This window comes from Microtus oregoni, unplaced genomic scaffold (assembly GCF_018167655.1).
Source record: "Microtus oregoni isolate MIOR12 unplaced genomic scaffold, Mior012 000026F_ref0000081, whole genome shotgun sequence".
In the NCBI taxonomy this organism is placed as follows: domain Eukaryota; kingdom Metazoa; phylum Chordata; class Mammalia; order Rodentia; family Cricetidae; genus Microtus; species Microtus oregoni.
The window spans coordinates 10,268,175-10,275,566 of record NW_024543085.1 but is presented as its reverse complement, the minus strand read 5'-3'; the positions used below and the strand labels follow the sequence as shown (position 1 = coordinate 10,275,566).

Here is a 7,392-nt window from a genome sequence, read left to right as displayed (position 1 = left end):
TTATATTGAAGTCTTTAATCTATTTGGACTTTAGTTTTGTGTATGACAATAGATATGGATCTATTTTCATTCTTCTACATATTGGCATTCAGTTATGCCAGAACCATTTGTTGAAGATGTTTTCTTTTTTCTATTGTATAATTTTATCTTCTTTGTCAAAAATCAGGTATTCATAGGTGTGGATTATTATCTGGGTCTTCAATTTGATTCCATTGGTCAACCTCTCTGCTTTTATGCCAATACCAATCATAAATTTTTATTACTGTAGCTCTGTAATAGAGCTTGATGTCAGGGGTGGTGATGCCTCTGGGAGTTCCTTCATTGTCCAGGATTGTTAAGGCTGTCCTGGGTTTTTTGTTTTTTCATATGAAGTTGATTTTTGTTCTTTCAAGGTCTGTGAAGAATTTTTTTGGGATTTTGATGGGGATTGTATTGAATCTATAGATTGCTTTTAGTAGGATTGTCATCTTTATTATGCTGATTCTACCTATCGAAGAACAAGGGAGATCTTTCCATTTTTTGGTATCTATTTCAATTTCTTTCTTCAAAGACTTAAAGTTCTAGTAAAAATCGTTCCTTCATTTCTTTGGTTAGTGATACCCTAAGATATTTTATGTTATTTGTGGCTATTGTGAAAGGTCATGTTTCTATGATTTCTTTCTCATCCCCTTTATCATTTGTATATAAGAGGGTTACTGATTTTTTTTGACTTGATCTTGTATCCTGCCACATTACTGAAGCTATATATTAGCTTTAGGAGTTCCCTTGTAAGTTTTTGGGATCACTTATACATACTATCATATCATCTGCAAATAACAAAAGTTTGACTTCTTCCTTTCTAATTTGATTCCTCTTGATCTCTTTTGTTGTCTTGTTGCTATAGCCAGAAGTTCAAGAACTATGTTGAAGAGATATGGAGAGAGTAGACAGACTTGCCTTGTGCCTGATTTTAGTAGAATCTTTTTGAGTTTCTCTCCATTTAATTTGATGTTGGCTATGGGCTTGTTGTATATTGCTTTTATTATATTTAGATATGTTATCCATCATGGAGATTGTTATTGAAGACTAAACCTTGCTGTTTAGATTTCAAGTCTTCAGATATATGAATCAAATAGACATCTTTTCTTTATAAAGTCATTGTACCTTAGATACTTTATTAGAGAAACAAAAGTGGGCTGAAACACTGCCCATTGACATTTCATGTTACTTTTTATATGAGTCCATTGGCCATTTCTGCTTTTCTGAATACAACGAAACCATAAATCCACAGATCAGTTCTGGACAGGCCCTAGCAGTCCCAGTTGGAATTCTTGTGAGGTTTTTTTGCACACAAAAGCCATTCTCATCATTAATGATGTTTTAATCATTACTTTTTGCAATGTGGAGCTGCTTTATCTATTTACAATTCTTATTCATTTTTAGTATTCATCTCCATTTGCCATAGTTTCATTGACTCATTATTGTCATCTGGACAATAAAATCTTTACTTAAATGATTCCTTCTAATTAGCTTATGTGTATTTCCCTTATTATCATAATTGTTTACTAGATGAATTTTAATTTCTTATTACTGGTTTAGAGCCTTCTAAAATATTCAACAAGCGTGATAGTTATTCACTGAATACAAACTAGTTTGCACATCCCTGGAGAGTCTGTGGTGAAAAGATGGATATAGTTTCAGCTTTATTGGTGGAGACAGACGCAAAAACAATCATGTTAATCAAACAATTAACAATCACATCAGAAATCGATACACACACACACACACACACACACACATATACATGCACCTGCACATGGATGAACAGGTCTATATGATCTGTCAAGGATTGTAGGGTGAAAAAAGTCACATTAGCATGCATAGACCTGAAATTGATTTTGACTAATTCGAGCCAAGTGGAAGAAGTGTGTTGATGGAGGAAGGTCATTGGCTAATAAAGGCACTGCCCTGGCCCATTTTATTGGTTAGAGGATAGGTGGGAGGAGAAAACAGGACAGAACACTGGGAGGAAGAGGAAGTGAGCTCAGAGACTCCACAGCTCTCTCGGGAGCAGACGCCTCAGAGAGAGACGCCTCAGAGAGAGACGCCATGCTCCTGGCTCCTGGGCAGACGCACGCTATGAAGCTCCGACCCAGGATGGACTAGGCTAGAATCTTCCCGGTAAGACCGGTTCTCACAGATTATTAGAGATGGGTTGATCGGGATAACAGGATTAGCCAGTAAGGGCTAGGGCTAAAGGGCCAAGCAGTGCTTAAAAGAATACAGTTTGTGTGTTGTTATTTCGGGGCATAAGCTAGCCATGTGGGCGGCCGGGTGTGGGGGAACGCAGCCCTGCCGCCCCATATTACTACAGTGTGTCCAGAGGAGGAATCTGTAAACCAAGCTGGTCTCGTACTCACAGATATGCACCTGCCTCTGCCTCCCAAGTGCTGGGATAAAAGGTGTGTGCCACCACCGCTTTGAAACTGCTCTTTCTTTCTTTCTTTCTTTCTTTCTTTCTTTCTTCCTTCCTTCCTTCCTTCCTTCCTTTCTTTTTCTTTCCTTCCTTCCTTCTCTCTCTCTCTCTCTCTCTCTCTCTTTCTTCTCTTTTCCTTTCTTTCTTTTTCCTTTGTTTCTTTCTTTGTTTCTTTCTTTTGTCTTGTCAAGACAGGGATCTGGCTCTCAGAGCTGAGGGAAAGTGCTAGGGAGTGGAAAAAAGGAGTGTGTGTGTAGTCTAGTAGCTCAGTATTTGGTTCAGGTTGCACTAGAATAATTTTTAGTAGGACATTGCCATTTTTATAGCTACACATTAAAAGAATCCCTCCCAAATAAACGAAGTCATCCTCCTGGCCAGGGTAGAGGACAACATAAAGGGAAGTCAAGGAGATGCATTTTAGGACACTTCAGAAGAGTGAAGGTTGATTTTGTATATTATTGTGTTAGGGCCAAAAATTCCTCAGCGGTGTGGGAAAAGCTAACCGAGAACAGACAAGCTCCAGCCCTGGGGCTTGCAGCCCTCAGCAACACCCAGGGGGGTGGCCAAAGCATTGCTTATCATTTCCATCAGATTTTGTGTGACATCTGGTGTGGTCTACCTCTGTGGGTCTTGAACATGTCCCAGTCCTACTGTCTCCTCTGCAGCACTCAACTTGGCTCTACCTCTGGAATCCTAGGCCCTTCATCACTACGTTACTCTTCCTTTTTTTCACTTACTCTTTTATGGAAACTAAGTAAATGTCAGGCAAGTGGGAGAGAGAATTAAAGGACAAGATGCAACATGGTGCTAAAATGGGGGTGAAAAGCAGTGTTTCTGTGACTGGCTGCCCATCAGTCAGGGCCAGGTCAGATGTGTAGCAGACATTTTATTCTGAAAGACATTTCCATGCTCTGTATAGCTCAGCTATTTCTCCATCAAAGCTTCCTTGTGCCCACATCCGATTCTCATCCTTATTGTACCCAGGTAGAAAGAGATTTGTTCATATCTTATGTAATATCTGCCTATTGCTGGACTAAATTTATTGTGGAAAGAGCAGTAGTTGATCTCATACATTTTATCCTATTCTTTCTACATGGATCTGAGAATCACAAGCATACTCCATAATTACAGATCTCATAAGATTTGAACACACACATTTTGTACTTAATTTCTCCTTAATAAAATGAGATTCAATAAAGTGAGATCTTTTCATATTATGAGGGTTGCTAAAAATAGAAAGCATGCTCTTAAAACCAACTTACTTTCCTAGTATAAAAGTTAATTCCAAACATAGGTTGTTATTTTGCCCTTGTCTCTATTTCATTTTCTAGGGGAAAATGAAAAAGTACTAGCTAGAATGTAAACTGGGCTAAGTGATCAAAACAAATGGTAACCAAGATGCCATATCCATTCCATTGTATTTTTAAAATAAATATCACAGAAGTATGTTTTACTTTACATGTCTGCAATAATTAAAGATTATCTCTCTCTAAGAAAATGATTTATTTTGAAATCACAAAGAACTTCCAGACACACTCTAAGATCCTCTTTTCTGCACCTGACCCTCCCCAATTCTAATGAATGAAGCTCATTGAATAAATGTAAATGTTACCATTACTGACTTCATCTCAGTGGGTCTTTTTCCTAAATACTATGAATATACTCATGATAGGACTTACATAAAAACCGTTAATCCATGTAAAACAGCACCAGCGAGTGAAATGTAAACAGACCACTAAATGAGAGCGACGGGAACCTCTCAGAAAACCTGCTGTGAGAATGAATGAATTAACATTTGAAAGGATGCAGAGCAGACTAACACGTGGCAAAGGAAATTCACATTGGCTTCTCTTGCAGCCGCTGCTACTCACAAGCACAGTTCCTGTTTAATCTGCATCAGAGATTATTGTCAGCCTGAGCATCAAAGTTATGTTGGCATTATAATCATTTTCTTAAAAAAAAAAAGATATCACACTGTCTACTAAGCAAGAGTTTTGTATATAAATCAGTTTCTGAGATACCAGAAGAGCCTCCACTCCAAAGAGCTTTTTAAGCACATAATTGCTTTTTAAGGAACATCAAAGATGCCTGTAAGAAGAGTGAGTTTCCTCTCCTCAATCCCATTCCTCAGGCAGCTGTTCCAGATCGCCTCTGTGACAGCCGGCTTTGGAATCCATTCCAGCTTGAACTGGAAGGAAATATTTGAAAGAGGTGAGGTGGCAAGTGACCTTGGTTGCTGGCACTCCCAGTTGGAAAATAATCCATCTGTTCTGTGACCACTCCCTCTTGCCTCTCTAAAGAGTCGTGACTGATCTTGTCTCCTTTCCCACACTCTCAGGGATCTCTGGTCCTCTTTACCCTTGGTCACTAGCTCTTAAGGCTGCCAGGATTTTCACACAAGGATGATAATTGGAATCTGTCTCCATACTGTTAAAAATCACTCTTTGCTTGAGATAGACTCTCTATGTAGCCCAGGCTCCCTTGAACTTGCTGTTACTTACCTCAGCATTCTTGTTGGCAGAGTCACTCATAGGCATGTGCTAACTCCCTTGGCCTTGAATCAATCTTTTCTTTTCTTTTCTTTTCTTTTCTTTTCTTTTCTTTTCTTTTCTTTTCTTTTCTCCTTCCTTCCTTTCTTTCTCCTTTTCTCTCTTTCTTTTTTAAATTTATTTTTTGGTTTTTTTAGCCCAACCATAGTTTCCCCGTCCTCCCTCCTCTCCTCCCAGTTCCATCCCCCAACTTCCTAGTTCTGGAATTAAAGTTATGTATTCCCAAGTTCTGGGATCACCTTTGTGTGAGCTCTGTTTCTCTTTTAGATGGATTCAATCTCCAGTAGCCGAGGCTGTCCTTGAACTCACAGAAATCCACCTGCCTCTGTTCCCCCAGTGTTGGGATTAAAGGTATGTGTTACCACTGCCTTGCTTCTATGGCTAACTAGCAGCTTTGCTCTGTTTTCTGATTTTCAGGCAAGCTTTATTTGTTAGATTATAAATAAAATATCACTACACTCCATTATGTAAATGTATCACATTTTCTTTATCTAATCTTTGGTTGATGGGCATCTAGGTTGTTTTTAGTTTTGCCTATAATGACTAATGCTGCTATGAAAATATTGAACAACTGTCATTTTGGTTTGATGGAATAGTCTTTGAGTATATGCCCAAAATTGATATATCTACATCTTGACGTAGATTGATTCCCAATTTTCTGAGAAACCACCAATTGATTTCCAAAGTGGCTGAGCAAATTTGCACTCCTACCATCAGTAGAGAAGTATTCCCCTTACTTCACAAGCTGTCATTAGTGCTTTTGATCTTAGGCATTCTGGCAAGTGTAAGATGGTATATGAGAATCCTTTTGATTTTCATTTTCCTGATGGCTAATGATGTTGAACAATTCTTTTTTTTAATAACAAAAAATATTTTACTAAAACATAAGATTTACAGAAGTTTCCCGACAAGCCATACAAAATGGTCACAAGCATTTTTTTCCTTCTTCTTCTTCTTCTTCTTCTTCTTCTTCTTCTTCTTCTTCTTCTTCTTCTTCTTCTTCTTCTTCTTCTTCTCTTGAGGGGATGGGACAGAGAATCTACACTTGACAGCAGAGTCACAATGTTATTAGTGAGGACTGTGATATTTATTTAATGTTCCCATTTTGGTTCAGACAATCAAGCTTGTCCATCTACAGCGTCTAAAGTTAGATTTGGCTAGAGAGCATATTCTAAAAAACTGGTTAGCTGCGTTTAACCACTGCAATTATATCCCATAAGTGGGGGAGGGAGAAAGGAAACCATAAAATTACAATAAAACTTTCCCCCTAAAAAATAAAAACACCCATACCCATGGCAGCTAACCCTGACAACTGCCTTCATTCACAGTCCTTTGTACTTAAACCACGATGGGGAAATGAATCCAAACAGTCACTGCTTTTAAACACTTCACCACAACCAGGATGACACTTCTAGCCTCTGCTCATGCTTTACAACAGTGAATCAGGACAAGATATAGATTTGCTAAGGTGCATGTAATCACCAAAGATGAAAATGCCTGGGCTTTTATTCTGTAATGTTTCTAAGACTGTGTCCATTAAATGCAAACAAAAAGGGAAGAGTCTTGGCAGAACACGAGAAGTGATGTACACTTGATGATCTGATTGACTTAAATAATATTCATGGCATATAGCCTAGTCCATGCTCTTGCTGTTTCTATGGCATGGGCTTCATTGATCTTCCACTGCTCAGCTACATCATTTGCTAACAGTTCATCTGGATTAGGAGCACTTATCAAAGCCTGGATTAATAGCAGAACTGTGCGAATCTGCAGTGCTGGGGACCACTTATCTTTCAAAATATGTAAACATATTCTTCCCAACTTGTCTACATTAGGATGATAAATTTTGGTCATGAAATGTACTTTAGGTGCTGCCAATGGGTATTCTTCTGGAAGGAATAGTTCAAGTTTAAAAGTCCCTCCCTCAAAGGGAGATCTTGGGCGTCAGCAATGACCGCATGAAAATAACGGGCGTTGCTGTCATCTGGTTCTGCTTTAATGCCAGAAACTGGTTCTGCCAGCAAACGCTGGGTTTCTTTGATAATCCTGCGGGACAGCCGGGCCATCTTTTCAGAACCCGAGTTTGCCCTCTGCTCTTGTCTCTTGTCTCTGGAAGTCCAAGGCCTGTTGAACAATTCTTTAAGTGTGTTGTCTAATGTTTTTGTCCTGCCCAGTTCCCACAGTTTTTAGGTCCCAAAGAAATCACACAAAAGTCTACATTAGTTATAAACTGATTGGCCCATTAGCTCAGGCTTCTTATTAACTCTTATAACTTATATTAGCTTATTATTCTTGTCTATGTTAGCCACATGGTTTGGTACCTTGTTTGCTCTTTGTCTGGATCAAATGCACTTCTGGACTGCAGAATGTACTTCCCTCTTCCCAGAA

The 7,392-nt window shown here is 38.7% G+C and overlaps 1 pseudogene; it reads right to left on the bottom strand.

Moving 5' to 3' along the window:
* Nucleotides 1-6,612: 6,612 nt before the first annotated feature.
* Nucleotides 6,613-7,070, bottom strand: LOC121463513 (annotated as a pseudogene).
* Nucleotides 7,071-7,392: the final 322 nt, after the last annotated feature.